The sequence below is a fragment of the Lipotes vexillifer genome, unplaced genomic scaffold (assembly GCF_000442215.2).
Source record: "Lipotes vexillifer unplaced genomic scaffold, Lipotes_vexillifer_v1.1 scaffold654, whole genome shotgun sequence".
Classification (NCBI taxonomy): domain Eukaryota; kingdom Metazoa; phylum Chordata; class Mammalia; order Artiodactyla; family Lipotidae; genus Lipotes; species Lipotes vexillifer.
The window spans coordinates 771,053-788,019 of record NW_006773486.1 but is presented as its reverse complement, the minus strand read 5'-3'; the positions used below and the strand labels follow the sequence as shown (position 1 = coordinate 788,019).

Here is a 16,967-nt window from a genome sequence, read left to right as displayed (position 1 = left end):
GCCCCACCCTGCTGAAAGTGACCCAATGTAATCAACCAACCACTAGGTAACTGGTTGATTACCCCAGGAATTGTGCCATTTTTGGAACTCAGTGCTGGTCTCTGCTGCTGGCAGACAGCTCACTTAGCAGTGACTGTTGCCAGGTTGGCTTGGAGAGTGAAACTCCATGTCACTGAGCCCGCCCATGCATTTCCTCTATCTCTGTTACCATGGCCACTTTGCTCGTAAGCCCATTGGACAATCACAGGAGAAGGTGGTGAAAGAGGCTGGAAAGATAAGAAGTAGCTACTCCAAACATGTTGGTAAGATAATTCCATGTCAGACATTTAGAAACAAATTTGACAAAAATTCAGTGGCTTTCCACCTCAGTGAAATTTCTAGATGTCCTGTGGTATGAGGCATGTCAATATATTCTTTTGAAAGTGAAGGATAAGTTACTGTATCTGTATTTATCCTACAAATAAAAAGAGGGGCATGACACCTCATGGGCCCTTTTGAATTTGGAGACAACATATTTCTTATTTGGGTATGCTTCACTGGCCCATTTCTTGAGTGACCCAAAAAGCTGGTAGTTTTTGGTGGGACCTAGAATAAGAGAAGTCTCTGCAACAGGTCCAGGATGCTGTTTCCAGATATTCTACCACTTGACACCATATGATCCAGAAGATTCAGTGATGCTTGAAGTGTCAGTGGCAAATAAGATGTTGTTTGGTGCCTCTGGCTGGCCTCTATAAATGAATCATAGTTCAGACCCTTAGAATTTTGGAGGAAAGCCCTGCCATCCTCTGGCAATACCTATTCTTTTTTGAGAAACAGTTCTTAGCTTGCTATTGGGCTTCAGTAGACATTGGATGCTTAACTCTGGGCCACCAAGTTACCATGCAATGTGAACTTTCCGTCACAAACTGGATACTGTCTGATGTGCTAAGTTATTAAATTCAGTGTGCCCATCAGCTGTCCATTATCAAATGGAAGTATATTTATAATATTGGACTCAAGCAGACCATGAAGGCACATGTAAGTTACATGAGATAGTGGTTCAAATGCCCATGCCCCTATTTTGCTATATTATCTTGTCTGTCCAGCTAGTATCCATGGTCTCATAAGTCCTCTACAACAAGTTGACTGAAGAAAACAAAATTTAGATCCAATTAATATGAAGACACCATCTGAAAGTGGACAGCTGCAGTCCTATAGCCCTCTTCTGGACCATCACTGAAGACAACAGTGATGGGAAATCCTTCCAGTGGGCTGAACTTTGAGTAGTGTACTTGGTTGTTCATTTTGCCTATAAGGGGATAGCCAGAACCATAAGTCTATATTGATCCATGAGCTATGGCCAATGATTTGGCTGGATAGTCAGGGACTTGGAAGGAACATCATTGGAAAACTGGTGACGAGGTGATCTGGAAAGAGATATGTGGACAGACCTGTCTGGATGGGCAAAGAAGGTGAAGCTATTTGTGTCCTATATAAATGCTCATCAAAGGATTTTAATAATCAGGTGGATATATATGGAGGGGGGCTTTAGCTAGGCAAGTCTGAAATCTTTATAGCAGGCTGTCAGAAAGGTAAGACTGAAAAAAGTCTGGCAGGAGCTGACACTGACACTGATATAGTTCACAGGTGGGATTTCTTCTTCCTTGGGGAAACCTCAGTTCTGCTCTTAAGGCCTTTCAACTGATTGGATCAGGTCCACCCAGATTATCAAGGATAATTTCTTAAAGTCAATTAATTGTAGATGTTAATTACATCTACAAAATACCTTCATAGCAATACCTAGATTAGCTGTGATATCTAGATTAGTGTGATACCTAGATTGATTAACTGGGGATTATAGCCTAACCAAGTTGACACATAAAACTGACCATTAGAACTACCTTAAAATAAATAAGGAAATGTGATGATTATTACAAAATTCATTTTTGGACTAATAGAGAAAAGTTAATCATTTGAAATTATCCTGAAACAATTAATTTTATATTGTACTATAGCAATTTTGCAATAGTGATAAAAAGAAACTATACATTTAAAACATTCTACAAACTTTTATGTATAAAAATGTCCACTAATTTAGAAAATTATGTGGAAAAAAAAGGTGGACAAAACTTACAGGGCACATACCAGCATAAAATTAAAGTAAATTGTATATCAAACTCTATGATTTTCATTGGGCCAAAAAATATGTTTTGTAGTACAACGTTGTACATAGGCATTTAGGAGGAATGATTTATTATGAGTCCCTTACCAGGCTTTTTTTCTTCTCCTGTGCTTCTTTAATTTTTTTCTTTTGAGGTAGTATAACATTAAAAAGAAAATTGATATTAAAAGTTGGCATATTATTCCATAACCCTAAAATAGCAATCACTTGATTTCTATTTATTACACTGCAGCTTTTTTTTTTTCTGCATGCACCTATATTTTATGTAGTTGAAATTTTATATCCCCCATCCTAATTATATCACAAGGCATATAATTGGAACAGCCTATCAGATGACTGGAGGAATGATAATGTTCTCAGTTTTGAATCATAGAAATAAATTACCAATAAAATGGTGACAGATTTATTCTTACAAGAAATAATGAAGGAAGGTGAATAAACAAAGAGATTTTTAGGCAGAAAGGAAGTAAGTTGAAGAAGTTCACACTGGGGCACTTTAAACTGTCTCAATCATCTTGTTAGAACTGGTGTGAAGGGAATTCCTCACCTAAGGAACACCATTAATATACACTGCTGAGGGCTGGAGGGGTTGGAAGAAATAAAACATGTATTTGACTCAATTTTTTACAGGAGATTACATGCTTTTGCTGAGGTAGCAAAATATATAACTATGGACAGATGAAAATAACATATCATACTTGTGACAGTTGTGTTATCTGGATGCCTGTATTCAAATTCTGATGCAAACACTTACTTAATAAATTATATTAGATAATACATGTTTTTCCAAAGGCCAGTTTTATTATCGGAACAATGGAATAATAAAAGTTTCTTATAATATCATTAATGCTTTATCTAAATCTTTTAAGGAAATCCACAGGGTAAGTCTAATTATTATTCTCAGTACAGATTAGGAAGCCAGTAATCCCAGAAAGAATGAATAATGTGAGCAAGTTTAAAAAATTTGTAAGTTGGGGTTTGAATACTGCCTATTTTGAGGGTCAAGCTCTTATCTACTATACTATATTACCCTTGACTATTATACTATACTATATTATCCTTGACTATATGGTTGCTTGAGGGTCATATGCAGTAAATGAAATCATTTTATAAATAGTAAATTTCTGTAATATTAGTTATTTTCCACTGATACACAGTCTTAATGGTTATTATTTGAAAGGCTTACATAATATTTTTATTAGATTGGCATTTCAAAATTTAAATAGCCATAACATTACTATAGTCACTGTTTCATTAAAAAAAATAAATCTACAGTTTTATTAAGACAAAAACTGACAGTGTTGGTATGAAGTTTAACATTTAAACAAAAGTTTTCACAGAAATCTAACACATGCCTAAAAAGATTTTACAGTGGAGTTCTAGATGCAGGTCTAGACGATGTCAAGAAATGATGGATCTCATGATTCAAGACAGCGTTTTGGGTTTTAGTTAATTCTTAGGATTAAAAAAAATTGTTTTGTTTTAAAGTGAACCACTGCCCCAGTATGAAAATTTAATCTTCTCCTGAGATCAGGGCTCTGAAATCATTCAACTCTTGAAGTGATTCAGTGAACTTGTGCTGTCAGTGACTGAACCCTGCCACCAATGGTTTCAAAGTTCAAAAAACAGAGGCTCCAAGAGTTTTCCACCTGAAGAGCACCGGTCCTTGTCTTTCCCTGCTCTCTCATCTCCTATACCACCCTCTGCCCTTCCTCAAATACTTCAGGCAGTGGCTTGGATGGAGAAGCTGATATTTATAACTTCATAATTGGAAAAGAAAGGGTCTTCTTGTCAAGTTCAATAATTAGCACCTCTAAGGATGATCTGCCTGTGTATACACTCCAATAAGACTGTTCCTCCTCAACCAGTTTCCATCCCCCAAATGGCAGCTTGGTAACTTATTAACTGGCTTGGTCCTTTTTTGGGAACAGCATTAAGCTCAGGCAGGGAACACCTTGGCTTCTAAGTTTCAGGCATTCACAGCTTTTAAACAGTCTCTCACAGTTCTCATTTAGGTTGCCAATGACATTCTTTGAAAGGATAAAATATTCTGGACACAGAACCGAATCATCATTAGTTGTTCTTTCCTTTGTTTCACCATTTCTGCCATCAGGCCCCAAATTTTAACAAAATTGATCCTAACCCATCTCCCTTCTTTCCCACCCCATCCCTCCCACCCCAAATAATACACCAGTAATAGCCAAACACTACATACATGCTACGCTGTAAAAATGCAGAGTTAACACTATTGGGAAGAAGGCTGTGGGTTGTGGAGATGCTCTTGGAAGATCTACAGTATTGTTTGCTCTCCCACATCCCATTCTGCAAGTTTTATCCTTCATAGGAGGCCCTTTGCTTTTCTCAGCAAAGTTCAGAATGGGTTGCCTTGAAACACTGACCCTCCTTCCCCTCCACTAGGATGGGTGTGCAAACTATACAGCAAGGAACAGCTTTAAAGAACTTGGGCTGCTGTAGGGCACAGAAACTATACTGGCTCTTCAATGGACATCTTTTCAAGCCACCTTTATGGTGTCAAGACAAGTAGAAATCCTTCTTTCCCCACTTGAAACCCACAGTCAGATGTGACAGGGGCTGGTACTCAGTAGAGTTAATTCTTGTCATCTTTTTTGTCATCATCCTCTGAGGGGTAGGGATGCCACGTCAGCCTTTTTATGACAACCTGTGGGCACTTGACATTGGCTTCCTTGGCAGGGACCAGGTCAGCCTCATCAGAGTTTTTCCATTTCATCAGGAACACAAGTTCTCCACTGGAGTCTGTAGCTCCAATAATCCGCTCCGGTTCCAAACCCTGGGCAAAGCCTCGTGGCTTTTCTGCCTTCTTTCTTCTTCTTTGGTTTGCTCTCCTCCCCCTTATCTTCCAAATCAAGATAAGCTTTGTGCTTGCCTCCCTCTAATTTATGTCTCGTGTGTTGTTTTCTGACTGCAGGAATTCAGCAATGAGGTCGGGGCAGTCCAGGTTTTCTTCTGGCTCCCATGTGCTGTCCTCATCTGAGAACCCCGTCCATTTTAGGAGGTACTCCGCTTTGCCTTTTACCACCCGACGGTCGAGAACTTTTTCCGCCACATATTCTTCTTCTATAACCTCCTCCACTTCTTGTTTTGCTTTTCTCCATAGTGCCCGCCAGCTTTCTGGTATAAAGGGTGATGCTTTTCAGGGCAGCGCCCACAAGCCTGAGAAGAATCGGTGTCACGATACTGGCGTGTTTTGTTGGGCTGGCCCGGGAGAGTGGCAACCAGGAAAGTAACAAGCCGGTTGACCACGGTTGAGCCCCTCACTGAAGCGGCATACCGCAGGCCCCGGCCAACGGCCCTACCCCATTGTTTCATTTTTTTTGTTAGGTTTTTAGATATTTATCATTAGAGATTGTTTAATTATTATAGATGTGTATTTATAAAAGCTTTAGTTCCTTTTGTTCTTTAGGTAAATTATTTCAAATCAATTTCAATATCAAAAAATATAAATATGATTTTCCTTCATACATACTGCCAGACTATTCTCAAAAATAGCTACAAATATTTACACTACCTCCTGTGGTTAAATGTGCTGGCTTCATCTCATAAACATTGTATACTACATAATTTTTAATATATTATTTTAAAGAAGAGCTATATTCTAAGCCTGATTTGTTTTAATTTCCTTGATTACTACTGCATATTTAATTACATTATATGTTTATGGTATGTTTTGTCAGGTCATACCTATGCAAATACACCTATGTCATTATAGATGTTAACCTTCTCATATTTGAGGTTAAAATATTTGATGACATGGGGCTTCCCTGGTGGCGCAGTGGTTAAGAATCTGCCTGCTAATGCAGGAGATACAGGTTCGAGCCCTGGTCTGGGAAGATCCCACATGCCGCGGAGCAACTAGGCCCGTGAGCCACAACTACTGAGCCTGTGCGTCTGGAGCCCGTGCTCCGCAACAAGAGAGGCCACGACAGTGAGAGGCCCGCGCACCGCGATGAAGAGTGGCCCCCGCTTGCCACAACTAGAGAAAGCCCTCGCACAGAAACGAAGACCCAACACAGCCAAAAAATAAAAAATAAAAATAAATAAATTAAAAGAAGGCTCAACATTAAAAAAAAAAAAAAATTTGATGACAGTTGTTTCTTTTAATTTTCTTCTTTTTCATTTTGCAAAAAATTAAAGTTTTTATTTGTAGCTGTCAATATTTTTTGTGCAGTTCATTTAATTGCATCAAATTAGAATATTATCACCAGTATGACAATTATTCCATTATTTTTTATGGTTAATTTGTTAGTCCACTTGGACTTTCTTGTTACTTGTTATATTTTATAACCATGCAATTCATGATCCAATTTATCATGTATATTTATACCTTTCCAGATTGAGATATGTTATGGGAAACCATGCAAAATTTTCCTCCCCCTAAATGTGGACATTTGATACTCTTTTTATTGTATTATATTACACTATTTATTCTTGCTTGCTTTTTTTGCATTTACTTAATTTTACTGGCTTCAGATCAACACACTTAATATGGTTTTAACATCCTCTCCCTGTTCTGCTTAAAACTGATCCTGGTTCTGCTTATTTGTACAAACTCAAAAATTGGGGGGTCTAATCAAATGGGAAAAGAGCCTAAAGAAATAGAATATGATGTTTACTTTCTCTTCCTTTATTGCTTTCATGGGAGGTATGTGAATTCATGAGTCCTTTGAGTGTTGGCAGCTGACAGAGGCCTGTGTTCTCTTGGCTCAGTAAGGTAAAGGATGGCTAACATCCTGGAAGATGGAGAGTGGGATAAACTCACATTTGAATGAGAAACTAGAATACCTATATACTGATTTAGACAGCTTTAAGGAAAATGATTTTCAACTATTTTAAAATGACCCCAGAGTTTGAGAAATTGGACATTGTTCAAATTAACAATGTTTACTCTTTGAATGACAATTATGAAAATGAAAAGGCAAGCCACAGAACTGGAGAAAATATCTGAAATGCTAAATCTGACAAAGGACTTGCTTCTAGAATATAGAAAGTCTTCTTGTAGCTCAACAATAAGAAAACAATCAACCACATTTGAAAATGGGCAAAATATTTAAGATACTTCACAAAAGAATATATATATATATTCTTATATATATATAGTTGTCCAATAAGCACCTGATAAAATGTTAGATATCACTAGATAGCAGAGAAATGCAGATTAAAAGCACAGTGAGATACCATTACACACCCATGATAATGGAGGAAAGTGAAGAGTCTGACAGTACAAAGTGTTGATGAGGATTTGGAGCAACTGGAAATCTCATACCCTGTTGATGACAATGTAAAATGGTATAATAATTTAAAAAGTTTACTTAGCAGCACCTTAAAATCTTAAACATATACCTAACTTTAGCCATTCACTTAAGTATTCACCAAAGATAATAAAAACTCCTGTTAATGCAAAGATGGGTTCATGAATGAACATAGCTGCTGTAAACAAAATAGCTCAAAGTTAGAAACAAATCAAATATCCATTAATGAAAAACTTACTTGCAATTTATTGTATCTCAGTAAAGTTGATTTTAAAATGTCCTAGAACACATTCTAGTTTGTTCTGAATTAAAGTGACGTGAGAGCCAAGCTCAACTCATATCCCAGCATAAATGAAAAAGAAGGTGAACACTGTTTTCTTTTTCTCTGAGTTTCTCCTTTTAAAATACTTTATAATACAATGCCAAAGGTACATGTATAATAGTCTTCCTGCCTATATTTAGACCACATACATGACGAAATAAGTAAAAACTTGTCTAAATGCATTTGAGTCTTTTTTTGCCTGATTCAGTACCTGGGCTCAGTTTAATCATATCCCAACATGTGGCTACACAAGAAGCTCTAAAAACTCAATTCACATGTGAGATCATATCCGTGCCCAAGCTACAAAGAGCTGAAATGACGGAAATGTCAATGTACCTACATCTGCATAACTTGTTTTCATGCACAGTGAGATTCCCATTAAATCCTTCTTCTAAAAGAAGTTAGATTTTGGTACAACAATTCCCTGCTGCTTTTTCATATGGCTCACTTTTCTTTACCATTATATTTGAAACTGCATCATTACGATTGCAGAACATGAACTTATGATATGTGATGATGCTTTGAGGTAGAAGCAATGCAAATGAGAGTTGAAAGCCATAATACCTCCTTATCCTTATCTTCTGTTTGGGAGCTGAATGTATTCTTTCTCTTTTCCCGTCCATTTGCATGTGGCTATAAAAGACCTCTGTGTTTTGGGCTTGGATCTTTATTTTTTTCTATTATAATTGGAAATACTATATTTTCACTTCTATTTCATTTCTAAGGCTTCTTCTGCTGTAAAAATTCAGAGTTAAATCTTAGGTTGTATACAGAGTTTTTTCACAGACAACAGAATGAAATAATGTAAGTATTTTACATGACAAAGAGCAATTTCCTTACAGCTTTCTTGAGAGGACTGTGAATTTCTCTAAAGGGAGAAATACTAGAGAAAATTTCAATAAAGGCCATATCCAAAAATAAAATTGATATCTATAATAAATCACCTTTAGTACTCTAGCACCAAACAATGTCTTGACTAAAGCTGGACGGAATATTACCAGAGTGCTCCAGTGTATAATAATTTTGGTATTTTTCCTCTCTATATAGCACTAAAATCCTACTAGTATTTGAAGTTGTACTCTATATATTTCCTTTTGTAAAAGATAATGTGGTCTGAGATTTTAAAAAGTCAAATAAGCAAGATTTTATTTTCTTTGCACTGACTAAAATAAAACAAAAAAAAAGAATAATAAACTTATTAGCTATTTGATTGGCATGAAAATGACTTCCATAACAGAATTATTTTAAGTCTTCATGTATCAAATTAGTAGAAGCACAACTTTCTCAATGTATTGCTTTTAGAATAGCTAACATATATTAAGTGCTTATCATAGAAACATACTTTTAGTTAGCAATTACTACTACTTGGCATTTTTATAATCTAATAGGGAATAAATCTGTTTTTATAAACTAAAGGAATTAAACTTGAACATCTGTGAAGGACGTGTAGACTGGATTGTTATCAATTATAATATAATTTAAATCAATACTGAATCAGATAACTCCACATTGCTCTTACCAATATCATTTATAGATGTAGAAATTGAAGCTTAAAGAGAGTAATTAACTTGGACAAGATCACAGAGTACTTAAGTGGCAGACTAGAATTGAAATCCTGGCCTATCTGACCCCAGGACTCAGGACCTTTTGTTGCTAATTTTACATCAAAAGCTTAATTTGTCTCTGGAAATTACATCTATGCTCACAAAGGTATTAATTTTGTTCTTCATCTTTAACAATGTGGGTTTCATCTTTAAGGTCATGGGCTACCTTTTTTATTTAAACAACATACCAATAACAATGATATCCCCATATCATTGTTTATTAGAATCTGTGCTGAATGGGTTTTTTTGGGTTTGTTTTTTTTTTTGCGGTACGCGGGCCTTTCACTGTTGTGGCCCCTCCCGTTGCAGAGCACAGACGCGCAGGCTCAGCGGCCATGGCTCACGGGCCCAGCCGCTCCGCGGTATGTGAGATCTCCCCAGACCGGGGCATGAACCCGTGTCCCCTGCATCGGCAGGCGGACTCGCAACCACCGCGCCACCAGGGAAGCCCTGTGCTTTTAAAGAAATTATTTTATTCTGTACGAAAAGCTACCTTACTATTTTCATTTTTTAAAAAAAGATAACCAACATTTAGAGAGGTGAAAGTCCCAGAACAATGTTACACAAGAAGAATGGTTAGAGCTGGGATTCAAATCAAGTTCATGTTATGCAAAGTTCAAACAGACTTTCAACAACTAAGGCTTCATTGCCTCAGAGAGTGACCCACTGAAATGGTTTTTCCCAACTACTTCTCCTTCTCAGTTGCTCAGATGAGACTTCCTTTTCAGTCTAATGATACATGTTCTTATTTCTGCAACAACAGTATATCCAAATACATGTCTGAAATTTTGTTAATGAGAGGCTGTATAACATAGCTGTAAAGAGTATGGGTCAGGTCAGGAGCAGACAGACCTGGGGTGAGTCCCATCTCCCACACTAGCAAATTAATTCACTAGAGGTAGTACAGTTGGCTTGTCTAGTTTCCACCATGATTCTCCATTTCCTTCCACCCCGCATTTACTTATTTCCCATATGTATTTCTCTTACTTTCTTCCAAGGACAACAACTTCTAGACCTTCAGACACTTGACCTAGCTAATGAAATATTCGTTGATTATATTAATTCTAATTTACCTATAATAATGGGTATCATTTACAGAGTACTTGCAATTTGCCAGGCTCTGTGCTGAGCTCATGTTCTTCAATATTTGGTATTATCCTACCAAACACTTTAACAGGCAGGTACAATTATCGTTCTCATTTTTTAGATGAGGAAACTCAGGCCGCAATACATTAGGTTTTCCAAGGTCTCACAGCTTCTATGTGGTGGGGTCTATATTTAACTTGAGATCCTCTGAGTCTTCATTTTTAATGACTACAAACTACACAATGCTCAATGTTCTCATTCATATGTTATGTTCTACAAAAGCTTGGATTTACAGTCTGGGATAGTTCTATTTATTTTTAGATTCTATACTTAAGGTTTTATCATTCAAATATTCTGGCAGTGCAGCTAGTGAGAGAACAGAGCTCTGTTTGAACATTTAGGATGATACAGAGAAGGCCATTTTACTTAGGAGAAGGCTTGGAATTCTTCCAGGTATTTATCACCTTTTCCTGACCTACAGAAGAAAAGTGACTAATTCAGTTACCTACATTTTTTACCCTTGTCTGATTTGCTTGCTGAAATTTAGAGCTAGTCCATTCTGATAGCAAGACAGACCATACATAGCAAAATCGATTTTCAAATAGTATTCTCCTGTTTGGCTAATATTGTAACTATTTGATTCAATGAAAAAATTAAGTACATAATGTCCTTGGAGGTTGAAAATATAATTAATATACATATGGCTAAACAAAAATTATTAAGTACACCCTAATGTATTTTCTTCATTTGTCACTTGACATTTACAAGGATCAGATAAGTGCACTGGTGTTGCCATTTCCATGTTTTCCTCCAATATTACACGTAGATTTCAGAAATTGAATTCATAATCTTTATAAGATAGCTCTAACAGACATTAAAAAAGAAATCCTTTAAGAAATCTCTTTTCAGGAGTGTTAGTAACTATGTTATCTTATTTAAATTCAAGTTACATGTCTGAAAGCACCACCAATATGAAGCAGATATAACTTCACTGACATTACAGGTCACCTACAGACATTCAGTTTTGTGTGTAAAAGCTAAAGATGAGATAATTCATTCAAAGGTGTATGTTTGGAAAAGGGCCCAGGTGAGATGCCTATAAATTAAACATTTGGCAAAATTCCTTAGATAAATGGAAAATGTCATTTTGGAAGTTTGGTTTGGTGGATTTTAACAGCTGCACTATAAACTGTAATTGCAATTTAAACAACTTTTGATGCCACTCTAGAAAGATCTTAACCTGTTTAACCTGCCACCCCTCAGTGCTTGCAAGTAAGACACAGATATAATTTTATGAACTGCTGGAGAAATTTCCCCAATTATTATTTGACTCCACAGTCATTGTTACATGTAACTCACTCAAAAGTTAACTATGATCTATGGGTCTGTGAAAAAAAGAAAACAACTTAATACTTGAATGTATGAGTCTAAATTCCAGAGGTACTTATAGAAGAAAAAGCAAATAAATATATTTGATCACTAAAAAGTTAATCTTTTCAGACTAATATTCTATGCCTATTTTTTAGAAACTCTGAAGGCAGCATGTATTTTCAGGATCAATTTTTGTCTACATGAAAATAGTATTTCAGTAGTATTATATGAGTTATAACTTTTGGAAAAATAAAGTGTGTAATAATTATATTTCTTTTTCATTAGGAAATTAAAAAGCATTCTTTTGGAAAGAATACAGTAAATCTCATTCAAAAGTGTGAAAGCCAAAATAAACATAAACAATGCATGCCAGTTTTTAAACTATACCATAAATAACATTTCAAATGTGTCAAAAAATCATAGACATAGAAATTTAAAACACATACTGGATTACTCAGTGGGATAGGAAAATATAAAAGTAGTAGGCCCTTATGCCCTTATTTGGCAGTTTGGGTAATCTCAAAATTTTTATCTTAATAACTTAAATTATACTATCACGGTCTCTTTTCTTATGTTAACTTTACTTGAGGTTATATTTTTCCTTAAAAAAAAACTTGGCCATATATAGATAGAAGAGTGTTTATCTTTTGAAAAATTATTTTTTTTCAAAAGAAAAATACTTTGGTCTCATTTTCCACATTGAGTTTTATGCTAGTTTGAGGTATGCTCCATCCGTATTACAATAGATAATTAGTGTGGAATACTGAGCTAAAACTGTTTGGAAAAAATACAAATACAATGAATACCAAAGAAATTCAGTAAATTTTTTTCTGTCATAAGAAATATGTAACAACAAATAAATTCATTATTTAATAGATGTTTTTTGAGCCAAATATTAACACTCAATATAAAGTTGTCTTGTCCAATAATGAATTTACATTTCTAAGTGGATGATACATATAATAAAATAATGTTCAACAAAACAGTTTTCCTTTCTTATTTAAAATTTCTAATGTTTAAAATTAAAGTACCATGCATATTTTTTTAATCTTCATTTATACTTATAATGTTTTCCTTAGATTAGTAAAGACTAATGAGTGAAATTTTACAAAAGACACTGAAAATCTTTACTGTATTGTTATATACCTTCAATAGTTACTTAGTGAGAGCATTTAAAAACATTAATATGCTTTGTTACAAAGATGCCAAAATGGGACATGTTTCATAATAATAATGACTTTCATTTTACCATGATTGTCTACATTATCCTTTTCATTATTTATTTTAAAAATAAAAATTAAAAGTCTAACATTTGCATTAAACTTTAGTGTTTTAAGTGTTTTCACAAAAGTTATTACTTTATTTACATTATTATAATACTTTCACTAGTAATTCTTATCTTGGTTCAACACATGGGGAAATTGAGTCTCAAAAATTTCATTCAAATATTAGTAAAAATGATCTGGAACTAAAATCTTGACCATTCAACTTCAATTCCTTGATCTCTTTTATTATTCCACTGAAGGGTGACAGAATATGTCACCCCAAAATACGTCACTCTGGCATGAAGATTATTTTGATTTAAAGGCACTTGAAAATCAGCAGGTGCAAGAAAAGCATTCTGACCCCCCTTTTTCTTCTTGAAAGCAGGAGATAAAACCCCCATGTGAAATATGTCCTCCCTGTACCAGAAGGAAAGAAACATTCTTATTACCAGAGACAGGGAGTCCAGGCTGAGAGAATTCTGTACAGACATTATTAAAATGACTTTTGTCTTCCTTTCGTCTCTACATATATTTTACTTTTCCACAATTGCTTCTCTTTGTTCAGCTTCATATATAGCACTTAGGTTTTGCCAATCCTTTCGGAGACTCCCAGGCCACATAAAACTTATAAGAAATAAAATTGAATGCTTTTCTTTTGTTAATCTGTCTTTTGTTACAGATCCCCAGCTGAGACCTAAGATGGGTAGAGGAAATACTTTTTCTTCCCCTACACAACTCAAGACATCTTTTCAAAAGATGCTTACTCAATTGATTATTCTCCCTGATTAGATCTCTTTAGAAGACCAATAAAACCATAAACAGAGTTTAAATTGAATTAGTTCTGTGTATGGAAGAGGGATTTAGATAATTAAAGTTAATAAATTATGACAGGCAAAAATAAACACAAGCACATACAATTTCACTAGTGTCACTAAGGACCATATTAGCTATCTGACAAAAGTCACATATGCATATTACATACATAAATAGGTAAAATGACAGCACAATATATATGAATCATGCCACTTAAATCTTAAGTCCCATGAATGCAATTATTCCTTAAAGGGAGAAATAATTTTAGTTTAGGAAAGCAGGAAACAATGACTTACAGAAAAATAGAGAAAGAAACCCAAATATTCTTCACAACTCAAAGCTCTCAGCTTGTGTAGGGACTTAAGTTTAGGCCTGGTGCTGACTCTCTGGTGCACTCTGAAGGGATGAGCCAAACCCTTAGAGATGTTACATTTTTGACATTTCATTAGCTACAGAGCTTTCCTTTTTTTTCAGTAGAGCCAAGTAAGCGTTACAGATCCCATGACTCTTTTCAAAGTGAGTCAGAGGTGGCACAGGTGCCTTAGTCAAATAATTCCCTTGCCAATAACATAACTTCTAATTAGATGTGGCATAACAATTTCTTATGGAATACAGAAAAGACTGAACCATGTATTTTCCCCCAGAATTAGATGAAAATTAAAAGTTTTTGAAGTTTATTTCAAGACAAGTGATTACCTTCTTTCAGCCCCTTTGTGCCATTTATCTTTGCCTACTGCAGCTTCATTGGAGGCTTACCTGGTGGTGTCATGGAATGTTCCCATAACTCTTAAGGTTCTGCGACCTTTTCCGTACTCAATGAGATCTTGTGCTGAGTTCACTTAGAACTCCAGAGAATATAAAATTAATTTTTTTAGATACTTATCAGTGAGTGTGCCAAACAGGGCCCTTAGAGACTAAGAGCCTGCCTGGACCACTTCCAATTATTAATGCTCCCTGGTAATTTGAAAGAAAATGAAGTGTGAAAACAAAGTTACAAAAATTTTAATATTTTATATTTATCTAACATGTAGTTAAACATAAACATACAAAATACAATGACTTAAATGTAACCACATTACATTTGAGTTTTTTCTTGAATATGAGACTTAGGACAAATGGACTTTCTGGTCTCTCAATAAATTAGCCTTGATATGAAACTCCTAAAATACTCAAGGGTATGGAAAAACACAAAGTGTAGCTCCCATAAATGAGTATTTTTTTAAAAGAATGCTCATTTAAATTCAGGTAGTACAGTGTGAAACTAACAGCAGAAACTCTGCAATCAGAGTGATGAACGTGATTATTGGCTCTGCTACTTATAGCTGTGTGAACTTGTGTTTTGTTTCCTCTCTTGTATAATGGAAATAATATTACTTATTTCATAAGGTTAATGATTTAATATTCACAAAGTGCTTAGTAGAATTCCTTGGCATATATATTTGTTGTTGTTGTTAAATAAATAAAACAAAAAAGGGAGCACTGTATATTATGTTCGTCAGCGTCTATATTAAACACTCCCAAAGTTTCAGTGGCTCAAGTTAATGTGATTTATCTATCACAGTCCCATGTGAATTTGGAAGCTCTACTGAAAAACCCTATTCTGTAGTTAAACAGGGACCCAGGCTACTTAATTTTGTGGGTCTCTCATCCTTACGTAAGTCCCAGGTAACTTCTGCATCAACTGGCCAACAGGTAAATGAAAAGAACATGTAGAGGTTGGCTTAGGATGTTTTATGAGAGGTGCATAATTTTACCCACGTTCCACCAGCCAGTCCTGAATGACATGGCCCTGACCAAGAAGAACAAAGGCTGCAAACTGTAGTCTTTCTGTATACCCAGGACAAGGAAACAGGGTTGATTTTCATCTGATGAACCAGGAACATACATGATAACGGTCACATTAAGATTTTATCTACCTTAAAATAGCTTGAAAAAACAGCACAATGGTACTTAATATTCATAAGGAATCTCAATTGAATTGGTGGCTTCCGCATTCTTTTTTTTTTCCAATAAAGATGTGGAAGTCAGTCATATAAAGATGGATAAGAGTGGTAATTATTTATCTTTTAAATCCACTGGAAATTATTGTTAGGTTGACCATGTAAAATGAACTATATCTAGTGTATTTTTGAAATCTGTTTTTCCTTTGGATAGACCTAGTTCCTTTCCTTTCCCCTCTGTTTGTTTTATGACCCTAAAAACCAATTTTCTCTAAAGGTCATTTTACCTCTAAATATTTCTTAAATCCATCTACTTCTTTCCACCTATTTGGCATAACTTGAGATCAAATTATCATTTTTCTTGCCTGGACCATTACATTGACTTCTGAACTGATCACCCTACATCTACCTTTGTCTGCTTCCAATTTATTTACTGCAGCCATTTGATTTTTATCTCCTAAATCTTTTTACAATCGGTCCATTTCTTTAAGTCAGCTCCACAAAAGCTAATCTAACTGACTCATGTTTCCTTCTGTGCCGTTCTCTTACCTGCTCTCCACCATACAAATCATCCTTCATTTCCAGGACATGCTGAAATGCTTCCTGTCCTAGGGCTTTAGCAAATGCTGTTCCTTATGTCCAAAGGTTCTTCTCCATACATTTTTAGGTAATTCCTACCATGTGTCAGATCTGAGAGATTGCTTCTTCAAAGATGCAGTGACCTGCACAACTACATATTGTTTACTTTCTCATGGCACCTTTAATTCTTGTTCATAGAACTTTCTTATAATTGTAATTAAATAATAAGTGGTGCACTTAGATATATAATATGTCTCCTTTACTAAAATGTTGCCTATAAGATTGTGTTGATCAGAACACCATCTCTAGCACCTGACAATATGCATTACAAAGAGGAGACACTTACTTTTTATTGAACAAATGTGGCTCAATTTAATTCTGCATCACCAAATAATTTCATTCATTATCAATTTATGTTTGATATCTTATAATATACCAAGGACTGTGCTGCATACTATAGATTCAAATTTAACTGAACAGCCCTATGGTCTTTGAGTTGCTGATAATGCAGTCGTGGGGCCAAAAAAGTAAATGAAAG

At 35.2% G+C, this 16,967-nt stretch overlaps 1 pseudogene; it reads right to left on the bottom strand.

Annotated features, from left to right (window-relative positions):
- Nucleotides 1–4,769: 4,769 nt before the first annotated feature.
- LOC103088066 (chromobox protein homolog 1 pseudogene) lies at nucleotides 4,770–15,797 on the bottom strand (annotated as a pseudogene).
- Between the last annotated feature and the right edge of the window lie 1,170 nt (nucleotides 15,798–16,967).